We start from the raw sequence: 23,626 nt of genomic DNA on the forward strand, positions 1-23,626 counted from the left end.
GAATGAGAGTTTTGGTGATCGGCAGCAGATGTGGACGAGGTAAACTTTGACCGCTCAACTTTTTACAACAATTATTTCAAATCTGTTTCTTATGTTTTTCTAGCCAGCTGTGAGGTCACTTTGAAAATGCAGGCAGTCTGTTTTTATGTTGTCTTTATTTTATCCAGAATTCATTTTTATTTTTTTAATTTAAATAATGTACATAATATAAATGCATAATGTCCTTCGTCTGTGAAAATATTTTTTACGTGTTTTTGTGCTATCTGTTATACCCTTTGTTTATTGATCTGTTTAAACTTTACAATCTCTAATTAAATGATCAATGAAGTCAGTGATAAAACTAATAAAATGCCTGAAAATTCATCTTAATCAAAATTAAGATTAGAAAAAAAAAAAACAGATGAAAGTTGTCAAACTTACTTTTTTAAGAAGTGACATACTTGCCGTTACTGCTGTTATTTTTTTCTAGGGAGTTATCTCCTTCATCTGAACTACATTAATAAATCCTGACCTGCAATTGGCTGATTACATATTAAAAACAACAAGTTTACCTAGTCTTAAATCTGTTACTATGTGTCAGCATCGTGGATGAGAGTCATTCATTCCTTTAGCCTTATGGATACTAAATATTAATAATTAATAACGTTTGTACCTAAAACTCTGAGTGTAGGTTTAAAAATAAATTCCACCGTCATGTCAATCTAGTTTAGAAAGGCGCTGCTCTCTGTGGTCTCAACAAATATAATACCCCATTTGAGTAATCTATCCTGCGTTTTCAAGGGCGTCATCTCATTATTGATTGGAGGAAAGTGAAGAGATATGGATATTAGGAGGCTGAAGGCCACAGAGGTACTGAAGGTGATTCATGGGAGGGTCTTCCTCATCATTCAGACCCTGGACAAATAGTTCATTTCCAACAGTGTTGGCATTTGAAGAAATCAGATTCTTGAGGTGAATTTAAAGCAGGGCAAGAGGCGGGTCTGTACCTTCCGCATACCTGGTAGACTCCTTTGAGGTCTCGAAGTTATCTTTCAATTACAACCACAGTAAACCTCTCCTCCACACACAAACACCCATTGCCCCTAACACACTGTAAGCAGTGGCCTCTGAGAGTCCCTACTGTTTCAGTCGAATAGCTTTTTTTCCTTCTATTTTTCCTTCTTTTTTAGAAATCAGTGCAGTATATTTCATTATAACGGTTGCTATTGTTGCACAAAATCACTAGAAGATTATCGTTTTGCAGATGGTGATGAAAGAGTAGTTCTCCCAGTGCTGCAGGGACTAGCCATTATCATTTTCCTGACCATGCCCTTTCTGGTAATTCTCCTCCATATAGCCTCAACCTTTCTTATGGCTGTCAGTTGTAGAGAGCCAATTAACATATTGTGTCCGAGGGAGTCATTCTTCCCAGCGCTCCTCAGTTTCCCTCCTTCTGTTGTTTTCACACTGCTAGCTAGTGGGCAGAGTCACACAAATTAGTGGTGTGGGCTGGAAGGCTCAATTACCTTTTAAGGACTTTAGAGGTAGTCTGTGTCCATGTCAGCCTGTCTCAGAGCTTCCTCCAACCTGCCTCGATAAGGGCATAAAACAAGAAGTGGAGCGGGAAGGGGCACAGCAGAAGGAGAAAAGCAATTGGTGTGCAAGAGTTGAATTTCTAAATGATCTAATTTCTGTGTCTGCAGAGCGTCTCACTGTTGGCATCCCTGTTCCCCTTAGAGACAATGGCAACTCTCTTCTTCTCATCAGCCCACCTCAGGCTCACCTCAGCCACCCTCCTCCTCTTCTTCCCTCCCACACCTCTTGCTATCTTTTGTTGTGAGCCACGGAGAGCAAGGGGACAGCCAGCAGAAAGTCCATTTGAATATGATGGCAGGGGTGTATTCTCAGAGGAACAGGGCCACTCTGTGAGCTGTGCCAGGCATGGCCTTGTTATCCATCTGTGACCATGTAATGGAGATGGATACTGTACCACTGGCAAGCTAAAATGGAAGAGATACATGGGCCAGTAGATATCACGCCTCTCAAATGCTGGAAATGCTGCAAGCATTGGAGATGTAAAGCACAAGACACGTATGGAAGTGCTATGATTTGTGACTTCTGTCATATCGCTCTTGCTGAAGGTGGGAAGCACTCATATGATTTCCACACCATAGATACTATAAGGATTCTTGAAATAAGGCAATGGTGCATTAAAGTTTGAGTCAGTTTGGTTTTAGGTTTTTCTACTCATGCAAAATGATACTGCACTCAATTATGGAGATCTAAGAACATAATGGAATCGCTGTAACAAAGCCTTGGTAATTCGAACATGAGGCTGAATGATTGTCTTCATTTTCTACAGAAGTGTGAGTCATCTCTCTGGTCATGCAACACTTATTTGCAACAGTAATCAGGCTTTAAAGGACAATTAATGCAGATTCCAGATTGTGCTTTTTATCAATGCAATCTATTATCATAGCTTGTCAATAGTCAAATTGGAAAAAGAACTCCATCACAATGTTAACTGGCAACGTGTTTCATCTGTTGTCTTCTCGTTATATGTTCTCATTCAAAAACTACTTGTAGAAACTGAAGCAGTGACAATGCCTTAGTGGAGTTTTAATGTCATAATATTAACATATATGTCTATGTAAAACTTGATTTTTTTAAAGAAAAAAAAGATGGCGCTTTTAAAAGTAAGAGGTGAATATAAAGTTCTGCTTACTCCACAGATTAACTTTCCTTATTATGCGTCAAACTCAATCCCTCTATTTGCAGCTCTTTTCACATGATAAAGACATTGTTGATAATCCAAGGGGAGCTATATCTTTAAAAAATGATAACACTACCAGAGCTAACAATTTCTAGACATTAGAAGAAGGCTCCAAATCAAAGCAAGATAACCAGTTAGACAGCATGTTTCTTTCTTTCTTTCTTACTTGGATCGCAGTCTTCAACCTTATCTGACTTCAGTGACGTCTCTTCAGGCAAATTCATAAAGACTTCCCATATCATCCTCACATATTCCTCTCATATATCACACATGTAATCAAAAACTTTCAAGGATTGGACTGCAAAAATTAAAAACCTCACCTGATTGAAATTTGGCCAGCTCTCCCTCTCAAGGTCGTCTCTCTGGAGATGTCTGGACAGCTTCCAGCAGCAGCTGTTTGTACCTTCCTCTCCTGACAAACATCAAATCTGCGAAGAAAGCCAACACCCAATTTTGTTTTTAAAGTGACACAGATTTTTCATGGAGAGCCATCACTGGTGATTAGAGCTGGATCTCTGGCTGTGAACAAGCAGTTTTCAGCTGAAAGGTCTGCAGCGTCTAAACCTGAAAGCAGTGTGTCAAGGGCAACACCAGGATCATACACAGTACTTTTCTGTTTTTTCTGACTTTCAGTGGGTTGTGGATCAAGAATTCATCTCCTAAGCTACATTGAGAATGAATGTTTTTTGGGGGGCTTTCTGGCTTTCCTGAAAAAATAATCAAATTATAGTTTGACACACTGGAGGTGATCCAGCTATCACAACATGCTGAAACCTTGCTGAAATTAGTGCAGAGCAAACTTTATCACGTAATTGAACCAGCATCTTTTACAAAAAACATTTTCCAGTATTTCCCTGCTGCCTTTACCGAACCACAAATGGATATAAGATGTGAACCCAGTCTCTGGAATAAGTAATGTCCACACCATATGTTGCTCTTACTTGTTTATAATCAATTGTATAATATGTGAGGTTTAACATTCCCTCTGCTGTTATTGGACACTGTAATTACCAGTGTCATATCATTTTAAGTTTTATATTCTGGGCAGCATTTCTAAAAGGGAGGTAATGAGAGTTTACCAAAATATTACCTGATCCTGGAAGCTCTCACAGTATGAGTCTCACAGTATGCAGACCTTTGGCTCCTACAGCTCTGACCCTCTGACCCTGTAGTGGACACAGACACCCTCCAAGATTTAGAAAATATAGGTGTAGAGTTGACAGAGGGCATACGATCCTCTTCCATTGTTTTTTCTCGAAGTGAGGAAATAAAATATTAACATTTGGTGTAATCCAGCTGAAATCCAATCATCGCTGAAGGGTGTTTCATGGGGGGAGAGCCAATAAAGGCAAGCTGAGCGATCAAAGATTTCAAACTGATTTCTAAAGTGTTTACTGATGACTGATGAATGACATTAATTGTTGCACTGAATAACATGGAAATAAATAAATACATAAACTTTAAAATCTCTGCTGGTGTCCACATTTACAAGTGAAGAGAAGTCTGGGAACAACGTCGTTTTATCGACATGAACTTTATTTCATCTCGCTGACCTTTATTTACCTCAACTGCTGAGGGAAGCGTGTCTTTTCTGTTTCCTCCTGTTTGTTATAGTAAACAAAGCGATGTTATAACGAGCCATCAATTCATTTCAGTTTGTTTGATCCTCTCATCACTGTTAACGTTATTACAAACTCACTATTTAGGGTATTTGTCTCAGATTAAAAACGCCTTTCCTACTCTGAAACAAACTCAATTGAAAACATATGTGACGTGTACGATAAACCAAGATGCACTCTGCAAAATTTCGATGGAGTTAGTTCCATCTTTTACACGTAAACCTCTTCAAAAATAAAAAAAACCAAAAAAACATAAATAACCATAAATCGTTGACTTTCACCCAAACATCCTGAGCAAATATTTGCTTGACTCGAGTAGGAAACAACATTATGAAAACAAATTATGTTTTAATCACTGTGCTGCACTCATATCAGTTTTTACTTTACAGAAACAAAACAGTACATTCAACATGCTACAGAAAAAACAGAGCACCTGTGCCTCACTACTGTTCTTAAAAGTGCTTAACATAATTTATTGCCAAATCATATCAACAGTCAAGCGCCTTTGTTCTGTAAAGTAAAGACTAAACAGTATTCAACACATCTTTTTAATGACAGCATGGTTCTTGTCAGTTAGAGCTACTTTGAATCTGCGTCACACTATGAACGACTTTGCATAGAGCACGCAATAATCTTTATCCACACTGTGAGTATAAGGACAAAAGGTCATATTGTGTTACTATATTAAAGTTAGTAATTCAGTACTATTGAGTACTGTATGATGATTTTAATTAATAGTCATGAAGTAGTAATTAGAATGATTTGAACCATTAGCGAAAAATAGAGTGAATTATTGTTTTTATCGCGTGGTGGCATTCGGGAACATTTGGATATTGTGATGGAGAAAAATGCTGAGGGGGAAAGCACTCTCTCAGCAGTGGAAGCACATTGAGCACATATAGCTCAATTTTGTATGACAATATTTCAGTTAAAAACATTATTTAGTGCCCTAGGTGCATTCCAATAAAATATATTTTTGTTATGCTCAAGCTCACCAAGAAGTCCCAGTCAGCAGTTAAATTCACACATTACAGAAGATGGCAGGTTACATTTTATTTATTGATATATTTATAAGTCCAAGCTCATGCATTATACATTTAGTGGTATAAGGTCCACATAAATCTTTGCACAACAGAGAGGGCAATGTGATGAAAGAAATACTGGCACAAGAATAGGTAGGCACAGTCATGATCAGTGGGTTCCTATTAATAGAAGAAGAAAACTAAAGATATTGAAACAATTGTGCATATTTACTTGTATATAACATTTAGATTGTTGAATCAACACTGTCAGACCAAATGGCAATGAACGAAACAATGAATTAAATTTACATTTTATGCACAGTACATTTGTTTTAGACCAATCCAACTAGATATTATGCAATAAGTTGTGTCTTTGTTTGATTAATGAACTGCTTGCTGGCTCTAATCCATAAATGTCAGCTCTACCATTTTTTTCTGAAACAAATAAAGTACCCCTTTTTTTGTTCCATGAATCTGAAATAAATCGCTCATTACCTATTCTTGTCAGAAACAGTCTTGCAGCTGTTCCTACTGTATCTGGTGCATAATTGGAATGAGTAGTGGTGTGCTTTGTCTTAACTGTGGTATATGGAAAAATGGTGTGGGAGGTGCATGGAGAGAAAAATGATTTCCACATGCACTGAGCACTGCATGGGGGCAGCCTTTGCCTCCCTCTGCCCAGTTCTGTCATCCAGACTGCAGTTCTTTGTGTGCAAATGTGTACAGAGATGATGGAAAACCAGATACATCTTATTTGAATTTACTACGTCTCTCACCTTGCGTGTCAATAAAATCCCTCTGTACTCTGCTCATTATTCACTCTCGCAATTTAAAAAGTGAAATGGCAATTTCAGTCCGACTAAGAGTTTTTACATCATGCATCATGAAAAGATTATTTTGGAATTTGAGATGTTGCCTCATTTATTTATTTATTAATAACGGGGGACGCGGAAGGAGCTGCTAAGACGTTTGTCTTGGTTGTTAGGGGAACTTTAGTCCTCCACCAGGGGTCACTGTTGTGCAGGGAGATTGATCTCCACTAACCCCCTCCTGAGAAGATCAATGAGTCCAAGTCTCTATGGTAAACCCCCCCCCCCCCCTTCTGTGCATCTCTGAGTATCTCACTGTCTGTGTGTTTTTGTGCTTTGTATTAATGTATGTGTAAGAAAGAGAGTGATAGAGGGAGAAAAGGGAGGTTTGTGTGCGGCTGTGTGTACACATCCACATGCAAACACAGTTGTCATTTCACCGTGCTGTCGTTACTTTATGTGCTGAGAATGTGTAGTGCTAAGTAGTCACAGGAGGAGCAAACTGCTGAATGTGAAAGTGGTCCTTGTGCCGTGGCCTTGTGCGGGTGCCAACATGGACTTGGGTACGGGTGCAGAATGTGAAACGTTTTCTTCAGAGCTTACATGCGATATCCCGGCAGCCAGGTGAGTCAGTTGTCCCATACAAGTCAGAGTGTTATCTATGCAACTCCTCACTAAGGAGTCTTGGCCTGCTCTTCTATTGATCTGTCTGTCCATCCGGTATGATTAATTTCATAACCCTGTACAGTGCACCTGCATGAGCAAAGACAAAAAAAAAAAAAAAACACTTAGCTTCAAATTAAGTAATTATCATAGTCTATACAGTCTGAACAGTGAACTAAACATGGCGATTTGCAAAGACACAAAAACAAGAGTGTAAACTCTGGTGATAGTTAATGTTTATAGGATCCGTTATCCTTCTGGCATGGCTTGTGCAACAAATTCAAACAATATAATATTAAACTCCACAGACAACCCCATATTATCACAAGGGAAGTTGTGTAGGGGCCTGTCTCCTTTGTGTCAAATCAGGTATAAATACTTCAAGATGAAGTGGGACTATACAACTGCTTTAAAACGAAACACACACACATGAAAATCAGCTGCAGGAACAAGAAGAGACAAGTGTTCTTTCTCCTCCGAGTTTGATTTCATCAGATAACAGTAACATTAAGTTGGAGTGTAGCTTGCACTTCATCTCTCTCTGATCGGTCTGTCTTGCTAACCTAGCAGAGCAGTGCATCTTTTGCTTCTTTACCAGACATTTCCAGGGCTGTGTTATTCTGTCACTTCATACCTGACAAGAGTGTTAAATGCAGCTATTGTGTGTGTTTAATAAATGGCAACTGGCAATGTGTTGCCAGTTGCTATTATAAAACTACAATAGCCAATATATGCTTGTGACAGCACTCCCCAAAGGCTTTTCTGTGTTTACCAAAATTTAGTAGGTGTACTCCTAATTTTGATTTTGAATCATTTTAACACAACAAAAAAACTTAAGCAACTATTTCCAGATGCTTGTAGAGGTGTTGGTGAACTACCATTTGAATAAGAAAAACAAGGGAGAACAATAAGCTACGAACTGGATCAGTGGTGCAGTGAGATGAGATGTTACTATACAGACAGGATAAGTGAAAGCCAAAAATGACTACAGCCATCTGTAGTATTGTGTGTGAATCTCAAAAAAATAAATAAATGAAAAGATGTGTAGTGCAGACCCCAGTTTGAACACAGCGTATATGCACATTCATACGGGAATCTCAAATTCCAAACCCTCTGTTTATGTTTTTATCATACTTTTAGATGGATATGCATAACTACACCCATTGCCTGCATACCTATTTATGTTTACATTGAAATGTTAAAGCTAACCAGCAGAGCTAAAATTTAGTGTTTTCCGTGTACATTTTTGTATTTTTCATGACCAGTTTAATGTCTTAAGTTTATGTATAACATTTTTATTTCAATAAATAATCCTTGTTTATGCGTCACTCTGTTTTGTTCTGTATACGTCTGTTTGATTCTGCTACAGGCCTGCTCATCTCTGCTTTTGTTACCTGCTGAAAATCAAGCTGTTGCTGCTTAGTTGGGGTCCGCATTCAGTGTTAGCATGCTGCCTTTGCAAGTGTGTGGAGAAATGTGATGTCATGTTTGTAGCAGTGGGTAGTTGTTTCTGGTCTCGACGTGGTTTGCAATTTAACTTCACATTCACCTCTCTTCACCGCTTTCTCACACGCACACACACACACGCCTGAATTGTGATTTAAAAAATTTAAGATAATATTATTTTTATTGTGTTTTAGTTATGATGTGATTGCAATAAGGCGTTATCACGAGGATTGCTTTTTGTTTTTCTTTCTTTGGTGTTGTGACCTGTGAAAAACATGTTTGCCATCTATGATCTTGAACTACTTCATTGTAATCTGAACTAAACTTTGACTTTGAAATCTTAAACGTACATAAAGCACCTCTGTTGTTTTTGTGACAGTTAGCGTTATGTTATCACTAGCAGTGAAATTTCTCTTCCAGTTTGCAGATCTGAGGTATGGTTATCACAATGCCAGAATCCTCCCAGGAGTGGACATCCCAACAAATTTATCCCAAAGTCAGACTGTGCAATACTAAGTAACTGGAAAAAAAATCAAACAAACAAAATAAAGACTTACATTTCAGTTCAGGAACGCACAAGTGGAAAAAAACTGAACACATATGACGTGTTGCCAGGAAAAAGTCTCTTTCTAAAAACAACATCGCTTATCTGAACAACAAATCAAAAGACTTCTGGAATAATGTCCTTTGGACAGACAGTAATGCACAGTGCCACGTTTGGAGAAAACCAAACACAGCGTATTAGCACAAACACCTCATGCCAACTGTCAAGCTTTATAGTGGAGGCACTGACTCGAGCATGAACTCCTCTGTATACAAAAGTATGCTATAGTCAAATGCGAGGCCATCTGTCCAACAGCTAAAGCTTGGCTGAAACCGGGTCATGAAACAGGACAATGATTACAAGCACAGCAGCAAATCTACAAAAGAATGGCTGATAATAAAGGAATCAAGGTGTTGCAGTGGCCCATTCAAAGTCCAAATCTCAACCTGATTGAAATGTGGGGTAAAAGAGTTGTATTTAAATAATGCTTGCAAACCTCAATGAACTAGCATATGAATATAAACCTGCTGAAGTTGTACAGAAAACTGTTTCTTACATTTATTACTGCCAAAGGTGGTTCTATATGTTACTGAAACAGAGGGTGGTACTTTGTTTTTCACAAGGCTGTAAGTGAAGTGACCATTAAAAAAACCTATATTGGTTTATGTACCTTGTGTTTTAGTATTTTTTTAATTGTGTGTGTGTGTGTGTGTGTGTGTGTGTGTGTGTTATTATTCATTACCACAGAAAATCTGTAATTTTATAACTGAAATCCGGCATATTTGCCAACAGCTTTCTTTATCTATGCGCAGCTTTAATGTGGAATATCTTTTCCATTAAAATAACATTTGTTCAAAAACACTTACCTACTGTAGTAAACTGCAACAAAAATAAGACACAAAAGCTCAAGAATACTGAGCTAAGTGTTACTAATACATATGTCTGTAGTTTCCTTTAATGGACAAACCATCTGTCCCAGGCAGCCTGGAGCTTCCCTCTTCTAATTGTCCCGTCTGTGGTGTTTGATATGCATAATTAGACTTTTAATAATCTTTGCTATGTAGGTGCTGTTTGCCATGAGTTCATAGAGATTAGTATCTTCCCATGGGTTGTAAGGGGTTTGGTGAATCTCCAATTACCTGTTTTCTAGTCAGTCAGTGACACAGGACATTAACGTTCTTAGATACACACTGTAAATTTAAATCACAAGCATTTATTTAGATATGATAATAAAATAATTAAAAAAAATAACATGCCTCTGATAGGACGTAAGTAACGGTTAGCATGCTAATGTGCTGTGTCTACACAAGGTGCAACTCTGACAAAGTACATCTGAAGCTAACAAGCAGATTTAACTACCTGTTTGTTTTATTGTATCTTATTGTGATTTTCTATTAACTATTGTGACACTAAATGTTCTTATTTATTTTATTCTTTTCTGTTGTGCAACATTTTGTGACTCTAAACTTTAATTACACATATTTTCAAAAAAAGCTAGGGTTATTGGGGCCCCAGTGTCTGAGGGCCTTAGTCCATGGGATCCGGCCCCAGAGAGGGGACATGGGCCCACCCTCCTGTCGGCCTACCGCCCACAGGAGGTTCTGTAGAAGTTGGGTGCAGTGTGTGCTAGGCGGTGGCCAGGCTATGGCGGACCAACCCTCAGTTAACAAACTAGCAAGATTGGGACATGAAACGTCACCTCTCTGGTGGGAAAAGAGCCTGAGCTAGTGTTTGACACTGAGAGGTACTGGTTAGATATAGTCGGGCTCACCAGTCTCCTATACCAGGGTTGGACTCCGTCTCAGTCTGGATCCGCCCTTGGTGAGAGGCAGGGTGGTGGGGTAGGTATTTTAGCATCGCCTTGGATGGATGGTGCTTACATACAGAAGATAATCACATTGTTTTGGATACGTGTTTTGTCAGTACTTACACATTAAAGAAAACTGGTAAAACTGATTATCTGCACTTTCCTTCCTACTCCTTATTACACCTGAAAAATGATTGACTCTTTGCAGTTGATAAAAGATATAAACATTCCAGTACTGATGCTTGAATTGTGGTGAAACAAGAAGAATGTATCCTTTGATCCTGTTAATATCGCCACGTTCAACCTCACGTGTGAGTCTCACGACTTTACTATATATTGAGCTGTAAAGATTGCTATTGCTGACACATTTTACAAGAACAGGAATGAGCTTTTTGTGAAAGGCTGCATAAAGAGTACAATATCATAAATAATTCCTTCATTATACTCATTCACACTGTATACCACTTGATAGTAGCATCGAGTGCATATTGGATAATAGTCATTGATGGAAAAATGTGTTAAAAGAGCTAAAAATAAACTGTGAAACTTACGGTATATAAAAATGTTTTATATCCTAGCAACCCGAGATGTGAACAGCCTGTTGGTTTTCACTGTAGTGCTCTATTTAAGTTTAAGAAATGATGCAGGGAGTCCTCTACTAAAAGAGAATATGTTGACGGGAATTAAAAGTTACACTATGTCCTTTATGGAAACTCTATGAAAAATACAAGCAGTGGGAGCAGGCGAAGAAATGCATTACCATACTGCAGCATTTCAAAAGTGATGTTGGACAAGGCAGCGTTACGCACATGTTCAACATTATTTAAGATGATTTGAGCACAGCAAGCATTAAAGGAATGCTGTTTGATCGCTCGGCTTCATGTTTTCGTATGCTCTCAGTGAGTTTTATAGAGGAAGATGCTTTAGCACAATGGTAGTGTTGTGGCATTGCTGCTGATGTCCCCTGAATGCCCACAGTGGCAGCGGAGATTTAAAGAGCACACTCAAAGGACTCGCTGATCAAAGGAGTGTTTCATCTGTGAATTTGGCTGCTGCGTCGAATGCCAGAGACATGTTATGACAGAGATCTGATGCTAAGAGACTGACAGCAAAGTCTCTGATGACCTCTCTGTACAATGCAGAAGAGAATAAACAGGAAAATAAAGAGATGTAACAGATGCCTCATATTACACTGTATCTACAATACATTTTTAATTAAAAGTTAAACACAAGGTAGAATTACAAGGTAATATACATATACTGACACAAGAAGAAGTCTACTCAGTCCTCGTCCAGAGATCAGTTCCTTCATTAACGTTCGCTGCGTTTTTAATTGAAAGCTAGATTGGCTGAAGGTATTACAAAATCTTTTCCTGTGCAACGACAGGTTGGGAATTTAACATGAAAGCGAAGAGGGCATTGCTACTGGTTACTGAATGGGTAAGGGAATAATAATTACCTTAATATAAATTGCACTGCAGTGGTTCTGAACTTGATTGGTAATGGTGCAACCTTTTATGCACTGGTTGTAAACGTGGAGTATATTATATCTTTTCTGCATGTTTTGTTGTTGCAAAACAGAACCTGGATGAAAATGAAAAACTAATGAGCAAATCTAAATTGTTTGTACCCAACTCTCTTGCACCAGGTCAGGGACATGACCATGACCATATTTCTTTTTGGTATTGGCTGAGTAGTGCATGAATTCATCTCCCCGTAGTCAGACTATGTTTGAAGTTATACTGTAACATCCAGAGGGATCTGAGGGAGAACATTTAGCCAAAGCACCCTGAACTGGTGCATGCCATTGTCTTCCAGTACACAGTGTATTAAAAATGCATTACTTAGTGGACCATACCAGTGCAGTCTTGACTCATCACACACTGCACTAGCCAGATTTAGCTCCCTGGGACTTTGTCCTCTCCAGGTTATGGAGTAGCTGTTTTGACAGGACCAGTTCAAACACGAGACTTTGACTTGCATGGAGCATTGTAAAAATAGCAGCTGCACTTGAAGCCCTGTGTCATGCACATGGAGACGCAATGAGAGGTGGACCAAATTCAAATTATGTGGGGTTTTTGTTTGTTTGCAAAGAGTCCATTTGAACACGCCTCCTGTGTTTATTTAAAATATCTTTTTTAATACCGTGAGGCGTTAAGCTTAACATGGAGCAGTGAATTGGACTGCGAGTCTTTGACCATGTTTTTTGTCAAAACTACAGAGAGGTGGAAAACAAGTCTGCACACCTGACGTTTTTTTGTTTGTTGCTTATCCAAGCAGAGTTACAGGAGAGGGTGCTGGAGCCTGTCCCAGCTGAGAGGACAAGAGGCAGGGTAGACTCTGCACAGGTTGTAAAGGAAAGGCAGATATCCATTACTGCCTAGACACCTACAGCTAATTTAAAATCACCAGTTAACATAACATACATGTCCTGGGTCTGCAGGAGAATATTGGAAACAGAAACAGAACATCCAAACAGAAAGTCCCCAGTTGATCCCCATCGTCCAAAGGTACCAAAGGTATTATTTCAAAGTGTTTAATGCAGAGAAAATGCTTTTTAAAAATAATTTAGTGTAAATACCGTCCTAAAACAGCATTAAAGTGAACATCTGGAATAAAAGTACAAGAAATATAAGAGTTTTCTTTTTAGTAAATATGTACATGCAGTATTTATCAAAAAGACAAAGATATGTGAACAAATTGCATGTAAATCTAAGCAGCCCTGGTACTTTAATTGCTTTGCATTTAAGTGAAAGAAAGTTTTTTGTTTGTTTGTTTAGTCCTTGACACATCTACATTTACATACATTTATGACCTTGAAAAGAATGCAGGTTGTTTTCGTATTACAGCTTTTTATTTGCACTTATATAAGGTTGGGAGACTTGTCAGGCACATAAAAAATAAAACACAATGGTTCAAATCAATACGGGAGAAGTGGAGCGCTCCAAAGACTCTGGCTTTTGCACTTTACACAATCCTTTTGTTAGGTCTTGTCAAACTCTGTGCCCGCCGTAATACAGACTTTCCATCAAAATTAGAACCTCTATGATATCACCAGTATTATTTTCTCAGACTTTTGAGAGCTCCCACTAGAGCCACAGACAAGTGCACAAATGTTTTCACAGGCACTCTCCCGTTAACAATCTGCCGCTTCAAGCCAACACTGTACAAAAATGTACAAAGCTCTGTTTTTAATGGATGCTCATGCCAGAACAGAGTGAGCCATGTTCTTAATGACCATACCCCCCATTTCAAATTCCACAAATAAACCTTTGTTATTGGAAACACTTGATTACACTCTGTTCCATCTCTAACTTAAAACACGCATCATTCATTGTTCATACATGTAACACATGCTAAACAAAGCAGGGAAACAGTTTCACCGTCACATGACCAACAACTCATCCGTCACTGACCCTGAACTGAAAAGGTAAGAGGTCAGGCGTCGTTAACCTTATTGCCTTTAATTGTTCCCAGGTGCAATCAAGCACACTCGGATTCTCCGAGGGCAACAGCCAACTCATTGTTGAGGTCACAGTACGTCTACTTCGCTTCCTGGCCCAGTTCATTACAGAGGAGATCTCTTCACTGCTGAGATGTGAGAAGTCAATTGCAGAGCTGGAGCGAGGTTAAGTCTTCTTTTGAGGAGTATTTGTTCTCATCAGTTATGTAAACACATTTAGATTGGGGAAAATTTCATGCCATTCGTCAGGGTGATAGAGTGCATGTGCACGGCACCCACGCAGTCATTTTTAACTGTTTCGGAATGTGCAAATAAAAACTTATATATAAGATTATTTCCCCCTTGATGCTGTTTTTGTTCACTTTAAAACAACTCATTTTAAAGACAAATTGTCATGCATTTGAAAAAAAGAGGTTGGGACTATGCGGACAAATCCATAAAAAATAAAAACAGTTATGAATTGTAGTTTGATCTGTTTAGTTTTGATGTTTGCTTTGGTTTATTTATAACTCGTGTGTCACTGAAGATATTTTTGTTATTTCCACATAAAGACCTGTTCTAATGTTTTTCTTTATTTTTATTTTTGTTAATCAGATCACCTTATAATTCATTTATCGCGTTTCTTTAATTCCCACACCTTTCCATCATTCTAATGTCATCCGCCACTTGATGTTGCTTCCACGCCTCACAGTGAGATTGCGATGGATAATGTTTTAATGTATAATGAATACACTTTTCAAGCTTTCATGAGAGCAGCTCTGATTTTGGCAGCTCTCTGACAAACTTCATAAATCAGCCAGCAGCTTGATAAATCAACAGCTGCATTCTACCTGCCCCGGCTCGGCACATACCTAAAACCTGGACTTCGGCTAATCCAAAACAATGACACATGTGTGCGGAGGCTGTGGGCACTGGAGCGTAACATGTTATGGTGCTTGAGTGGCTTTTCGAGGTTAACTGCCCATGAAACAGCATTGTTAATCTTTGCTGCATTGATGGTTGTGTCTTTTACTCCAGATCAGCACACACTGAAAAACAAATTTTCCCAGCACAGTACATTTATTCTGTGCAAACAAAGCCCAACCTTAGGAGCAAACACTATGCATATATGCATAGTTTATAACCACAACATTTGCACAGGTTTATAAGTCAAAATTTGCTTAAAAGATTTTACTGGGGAAAATGCAACACCTACAACACTCCAAACATAGCGTTCTCTATGCAGCCTGTAAAGTCAGGGTTTTATTACAGTGCATTAAGAGCAGTACTCCATGCAGGCAGGAGCACAGCAGGCAGCATTATGTTGCTCTGTCTAGAAGAGAAATACACCTTTGGTGACTTTAACACATAGTTGAAGCCCATCAATCAATCTGTTGTTCAGTGCATCACAGGATAAAGTGTTGTAATTTACCCTTTTGGTGTGCCTACCCTCTCACATTCTGCCTCGTCTACTTGTACTTTAGGTAGTGATTTCCACCACCGCAGAAGGGGGGTTATCTGTTGCGTGTAGGAAGTGAGAATGAGAGCTATAGCACAGTAAGAGTTTTTTATCCTCTTTTTTTCCAAAAAAGAAGAGTTCTTTTAAATTCAAACACAGAAAGATATATAAAATCCATGCATCTATTTTCTTTTGCTTATCCGCTTACTTTGCTTTCTTTTTCTAATCTCAAATTCAAAGAATTAAATTGCAAAAAAAAAACTAAATATTTTTCCCTCCTTACACCTTAGTGCACAAATTAGTTTTATTAGGACATTTTTAAATTTCCTTTGGTAAATCTGCTCTTTAAGGGGCTGTTTTTTAGTGACAGTGAGTCATAAAATCAGCACACCTCTGACCCATGATATTGCTCTGCTAGCTATTAAAGCATGAGCTAATGGCCCAGGACAGTTTTATATAATGAGCAAGGTTAGCTGGTTGCCTCATACGCTCTTTTATTGGCTAGATGAATGAATATGTTTTACTGTTCAGGACAGAAAAATAATAATAATACTGTAAAGAAAAAGAGAGGCATAGTGTCTGGGGATGTTTGACAAACAAACTGATAAACAAACCTTTAATCCATGGACATCGAACTTTGAACTTGGCCTTTAGGTGTCCTATGCCTTAAGCAATAGTTTTAGGTGTTTCTCTGTTTGTAATATTAAGTCCCTGCCAAATTTTCTGGTGCAGGAGTCTGAGTCAGACTTTGTGCATCGCACCTTATGAATGCTTATTGTTTATTGACAAAAACATCATGGCTATTAGACAGCTGTGGCTCAGGAGGTCGTCTACTAATCAAAAGGTCGGTGGTTCCATCCCTGGCTACTCTAGTCTGATGCTGAGGTATACTTGGGCAAAATACTAAACTCTAAATTGCCCCAGATGCTTCCATTAGAATGTGAATGTGTGGGGGTGAGTGTTGGGCAATTACTGAATGAGACTTATAGTAAGAAAATGCTTTGAGTGCACAAATTGAGTAGAAAAGCTCAATATACATTCAGCCCATTTACCAAAACATATGAGTTGCAGTTATCTCTGTCTAAACATTTGAACTTGTGCTCACATGCCTATTGTGCTCTGTTGTGTTCTATTCTATCCATTTTATACTGTCAAAGTAAGGTGTTCATTACATCATCTTAACCTGAGTCAGTTATGCAAGTACTATATTTTACCCCATTACACATTGTGAGTTTCAGTCAAGCTAGAGTAGAGTGGAAACAAGGACTATATTGCACACATTGCTCCCAGACTGTCATGCAAGGATTCCAAATGGAACAGTCAACCAAATTTACGATTCTTATCATTACCCGCAAAGCAGAGCTCCTCATTGGATCAAATAGGCAAGACATAAAAAATAGCCTTTGGGGAAATTTGTCAAGCTCCTTAAACCTGCACAGTAATTTGAGGTTTGGATCAATTAAATTGCAATGAAAAATAAATCAAGGTGAATTTGTCCTAGTTTAACTTACAAACAAAATTAAGAACACGAAAACAAGCATGATGCTCCTGGATGACTGACATCTCCAAGCGTGCATATTCTCTATTATTCATCAAAGTAACCACAGTTACTACATAATAAATTAAAACGATGATAGACTATAGGCTACAGTTTCAGTTTGTTTGCTCATAAATCCGCATGGCCTATTTTAAACTCACCAGGAATCCGTGCAGGTGTCAACAGACTCTTTTCAAAGTGGAACTACTTCTGGAACAAAATCTGTTACGATGTCATGATGACTTGTGTTAAGTTAATTTTCATATGATATGATAAATGCATGGCCAATTCAGGACTGCTAACGTAGTCTAACATAACGGTCTGGACACGTCATTAGTTGTACCTCACTAGTACCAGGCTTTTTTTTTTTCCATTTTGAGGTGATAGCATCACACAGTTGCTGGAGATTTGTCAACAAGTTTTATTTAGTGCCAAGTCACAACAACAGTATCGTCAATGCATTTTATATTGTAAGGTAAAGACACTACAATAATACAAAGAAAACAACAATCATATAACCTCCTATGAGCAAGCGCTTTGGTGAAGGTGGGAAGGAAAAACTCCCTTTTAACAGGAAGAAAACTCGAGCAGAACCATGCCCAGTGAGGGGTGTCCATCTGCCTTGAGTGCATAAAGGCAGGGCAAAGACATGCTGTGGGAGAGAGCCACACGTAAAAATAATAACAAATAATTAAATGCAGAGAGGTCTATAAACACATAGTAAGTTAAAAATGGCGATTGAAGAAGAAGAAACACTCACATAAAGGAATTCCCCAGCAGCCTACACGTACTGCAGCGTAACTAAGGAAGGATTCAGGGTCACCTGATCCAACCGTGCCACTAAGCTTTGTCAAAAAGCTGTTTTAAGAGAAATCTGTCTGTCTCCTGAATACAAACTGGAAGCTGCTTCCATAGAAAAGTGGACTGAATGCTGAAAGCACTGAGCATCTGAGGTGATGTGGTACTATAAGGTCATTAAGATAATATTGGGCCTGATTATTCAAGACCCTGAATGTGAGGAGCAGGATTTTAAATTCAATTCTGGATTCAATTCTGGATTCAATTCTGACAGGGACCCAAAGATGAGAAGCCAATATAGGAGAAATATGCATGAACTAGTTTGTCAGCGTCACTCTGAGACAGGATGTTTCTAATTTTGGAAGTATTCTGCAAATGGAAGAAAACAGTCCTACATTTTTGCTTAATATGTGCGTTGAAGGTCCTGGTCAAAAATGACTCCAAGATTCCTCACAGTGTTACTGGAGGCTAAGGTAATGCCATCCAGAGTAAGCATCTGGCTAGAAACCACATTTCTAAGATTTTTAGGGCAGAGTGCAATAACCTCAGTTTTATCGGAATTTAGAAGCAAAATGAGTATAATTAGCTGTTGAATATACAGAGGGTGTACTTTGGATAAAGCATGTGAAGATTATACTATGAAATAAGACTTTATCTATACTTTTTTTAATTAAATTGGCTATGCAGATAAGCTACACAAAAACAACACTGTCGGCTGTAACAGGAACAGGAAGTGATACTCTGATACTACAGAGAGAGCCAACACCAAGCTGCACATTCGTTATGCAAATTTCCCATTCCACCAGCTCCCAAAGGTGCTCTATTGATTGAGAGCTGCTGACTGTGGAAGCCATTTGTGTACAGTGAACTCACTGTCATGTTCAAGAAAGTAGGTTGCGATGATTTGAGCCTTATGACACGGTCTGCTATCCTGCTGGAAGCTGCCATCAGAAGATGCGTACACTGTGGTCATAAAGCAATGGACACAGTCAGCCGCAATACCCAAGTAGACTGTGGCATTTAAACAATGCTCAGTTGGTGCTAAGAGGAGCAAACTGTGCCAAGAAAATGTTTCCCAGATCATTACACCACCACCCTCAGCATGAACAATTGATACAAGGAAGGATGAATCCATGCTTTCATGCTGTTTACATTGTTCTGAACCTACCATCCAAATATCGCAGGCGAAACCAAGACAACAGACGAAGCTTTTCCAATATTCTCTTGTCCAGTTTTGGTGAGCCCATGTGAATTGTGAAATCTCTGTAAACCAATGTGTGTGATGGAAAGTTTTGAAATACTCACACCAAGAAACACGCCACCTTCAAAGTGAATTAAATCCTCTTTCTTCCCCCATTCTGATGCTTGGTTTGCATCAACAACTGGAAGAAAATGGATGTATTCAAATGAAACACTTTTGATTTAAGTGGGTCACCACTTTGTGCGACATAGACATACATTAGGCTTTGCTTTTTAAAAAAAAAAAAAAAAAACCAAGGAAAAAGGCTACGTCTGCTTTTTGTGTCTGGATTGTGAAAAATCAAGGAGCAACTAGACTGTCAGTCAAGTCTGTGACGCAAGCCGGTTGTGGGATTTGTCCACATATTTACAGCCGAAGCCGTCTGGTCGGACAGTGTTGTGAATGGTTAATATTTCTGTGGATGACAAGGGTAAACAGAATGAACTTGTGATGGCAGTTCACAGCCTCGGGACGGTCGGACACGGATAGCTGGCTGACAAAATACCCTTAATCCTCATCCCTTTAGATTAGGGAAACAATGCTTGCAACAGGAAAGGGCAAAAAATGATAACTGCTGACCTGACAGAGAGCCAGCATGAAAATTGCTTTCCGGATTATTCTATTTAAAATATGCATTCACATATATTACTGACCCAAGATGGAAGGTATGCTTTTATTTTCTCATGAGTGTGGGAGAAGTTGGATGTCACATTAATCTGTGGTTTATGTATTCAGCCTACATTTCCATCCAGTCTACCTTCTAGTAAAACCAGAGGTATAGGAGTCCAATTTGTTGCTCAAGGACACATTTAAAAATGAGGATGTTTCACTATAGTACAGAGCCATGATGCCATTAAGCTGTTTTTGAAATATCACTTTTTTGAACATCTATTATGAGTGTGCATTTCTAAGACTCACTACAAAAGCTTTTTCATAAGACAAAAAGTAGCAGTAAGTCATTGCTTTTAATACAGAATAAACAATAGAGGAGTGTAAATCAGAGTTTCAGGAAATAAGTCACCTTCTCCTTGCACAGAGGGTAGAAAGCTGAGTTAACCCACTTTACCAGTTGGATTGAAGTCTAATCTTTGCAATATTCCTGTCATCCAGCTGTACTTCTCATTCAAAATACAATGAGCGTGTTTATATTCAAGGCCACAAACCTGCATGAATCTCCATGATTGTAAGCAAGTCAAGTGTGGATTTTTAGAAAAAGATTGCATTCTTCTTAACACATTTTCATTCTATACTTTGATGTTTTTTTCATACCAACTTTTGTCTGTATTTCAGTGTCTTTTTATAAGCATGTGCATAACAACAGAATGGTAAACAGCATATTACTGTTGTGCTGTGAGAAGAGGAAAAGGACAGGGTCTCGAAGAGAGTAAGGGCACATAAAAGAACATTGGCACCCAAGAGCATAGTTCATTGTAATGCTAAATAGGAAGCAGGAATGACTCTGCCTGTGTTTATCTGCCAGGCAAAAGTTATCACACCCAGTTACTTCAGCTTAGAGGCATTCATAGGGCGCTTTTTCAAGTGCTACTGATCTAGCCCCGTGCCAAAGGTTACGCAGATCAGCAAAACCTACTTGTAAAATGCAAATGCTGAATAAGAAATTAGAAATGAGACTGTAGAGGATAGATAAGGTGGCACTAGTCAGATTCTGCACGTTCGACTGAAACTCTTGCAGGAATTTGTATTATGACGTGAAGACTTTTGTGTGTAATGCTGGCACCAAAGGACTGCTCTGCGAATGCACAAACCTTGAACCACAATAAGCAATTCGATACACTTGTTCCAGCTGATTTCACCTACAGCTGGAAGAACAACACGACTGCTCGGTCAGGGACCACTAACACTTTTTACACTTCATAAACAATTTGTTGTTTTTAGAATATCTGCAAAGAAGTGCCACAGGCGTATAGTACATACAGTTTAGCGGAGTGCAGGGAGAACACGGCAAGGCCCGTGGATTTGCAGGATTACTGAGGATAGGAATGATGTAGTTGAAAATAGGAAGATCATGTTTCCACCCAGCTCCATTTCAGGAAAATCTGGGTTAAATGTTCTTAAATAATGCATTTCTAATCTCATGGTTTTTTTTCCTCTTTACCTTTTGGTCAACAATTTGACCGTGTGCATTTGTGCATGTGAAGCTGTGTTGTCATTTTGCTGTCTTCTTTTTTTTATCTTTTAATCCTAAATCAAATCAGTTCATCTTCACATAAATTCGGTGAGATAAGCCATAATGTCCTCATTCCTTTATATGTTGTCCAGAAACACAAATGCAGAAAACAGGGAAATGGGAAAACCTCTTAATAATAGATGAGCCTATTTGGGACAGTGTCCAGTCCAACCGCAGGGGTTTGTGTCCTAATATTTCAACAACAAAGTGGCGTGCATGCCCATGCTGCTCGACTGCCACCAGTTCTAATTCACCCTTGGTCTCGCTCTTTTTCATTCACCCACGTGCACACATAAAAAACTCCCACCAGCACAGCAGGTTAACGTCATCACTTGTGAAAAGTGCAGCAGAGTGTACATACACACAACATTCCAAACAATGAAAATTTTTGCTGTAGAAACTAGAAACTTGAATAAAAGGACCATTTTTTGTGGAGACAGAGAGAAAAACAAAGGACCGCAAGGTGTTTGTAGACTTGGTTCATGAAGGTTGATTGAATGCTTAGAAGATAAGCTCGGCGACATTAGATATCCCAGTGGGTAGAGGATGGGAGGTTAATCTCATTCTCCATGATGATGTATCCGAAGTGACTCTTTTTGCCAGTGGTATCGTGAACACTCCTTGGGTTCCAAGGGCAAGGAAAGTGTCCATTGGAACTGGTGCATTGATTGCTCCAAGATTTGATTAAACCCTCGGCTGTACTCCAAATGTAAGACAATAGCATTGAGATAATCTCACCTTCTCTCCTCAGGTCACACATAATGCAGTTTAACGATATGGCTGTGCACTCCTCCTGTGTAATACCTCACCTAGGACATTTCCAGCTAGCTTTGGGCTTTGTTGAGCTATGCCATGTCTAAACTGCTGCGATACCAAAAGCATGTCATTAAGTCTTGTGTGTCTCTTCTTCAGGCTTTTCACCAGGCAAGCAACACCCACTACTATAGAATTCATTTACAAGGGAAGCGAATGGAGGCAGTTTGGAGAGGCTTGTGCAGCTTGTGCATCACAAATCAAGAACAAGGCCGTTCACCTTCAAGATAAAAAGTTGGCAGAATGGGGTTCATTTTTCTTTTATCCAATGAGATCACACCTTACTTTGAAATGACAAGACGGAAAGAAGTTGAGCGTTTTGGCAGTGATGGACTACCCACCGGAGCGTAAACCTGAAGACAAGTGTTGGGGAGGCGAATCTCAGAGCAGCCTTTTTACTTCTTCTGACTGTTTCCTCTGTAATGCTTTTGTGGTGGCTTTGGAGTGCAATCACAGCGCTTTTCCTCTTGTCTACAGCCATCTGCAGTTTGCAGATTTGAGTGTGTATGGAAACAAATTAGAAACCAAACTTTTGCAAATTCCACAACTGTCCACCATGTTCCTGTGAGCCAGCTGGGATGCTGATGTGATCCAATGTTTGCAAGTTAGCTGATGGCACTAACAAGCGCTATCTTTATCATCCAAAGTGGTGCTGTGTGTGCTTAGATTTAAATCCCATTAACTTTATTTCAGGCTGCTGTAGAAAAACCTTGAGTTGAAAATATGTTGTTACTGATTTGATTGCTTGATTACTATACTGCTTGAGATACTGCTTCCTCTAGTCATGACAATATGATGTCTTTTGAATGAGAGGCAGGGCAGACAGCGCTGGGTGGGAGGGCATGAGATCTGTTCCCATGTAAAAAGCAATTTACCTTTAATCACAAAAGAGGAAAGCTTGCTGTTAGATAAATTATCATCCCAAATGGCTACGCTGATAATTAAGATCTAATATTTAGAAAGAAATGTTAAGGTAAACACCCTAACAACCCTGCAGTCTCAGATGGGTCATCTCTGCCCAAAGGGCAACTCCTGTGACTCTTAAATAGGACGCTAGTCCATCTACTGCAGCCCATGGCTAACATCTTTATTAGGCCTCATTAGCAGCCTTCCTATACAAATTTATTCACTGCAGATTACAAAACCAGGCTCTGGGGTGGGAAACCACAGCCCGGTAAATCATTAATTGATGATCCTGCAATTCCAGTCCCGCTACAGTATTTCTCCGAGCTGTACGAGGGCAGACTCAAACTAAAATCCTCACATTCACAGCCTGAAACATTCTCCTCACTATAAGATCATTTTCCTAATAGGGTCTGCGGAAAGGCACTGTGTTTCTCCAGCAAGGATCTTTAAATGACCTTGTCCCAATCCATTCCTCCCTAAAGCTGCACATTTATTTTGCTGTGCAGTTTCAAAGTTATAATTTGCAGGGGGGGGGAAAAGAAAAGAATACTGTATATAAAAGGCCTTTGTCTCACAGGATT

The sequence above is a fragment of the Simochromis diagramma genome, unplaced genomic scaffold (assembly GCF_900408965.1).
Source record: "Simochromis diagramma unplaced genomic scaffold, fSimDia1.1 OVJJ01000602.1, whole genome shotgun sequence".
Taxonomy (NCBI): Eukaryota; Metazoa; Chordata; class Actinopteri; order Cichliformes; family Cichlidae; genus Simochromis; species Simochromis diagramma.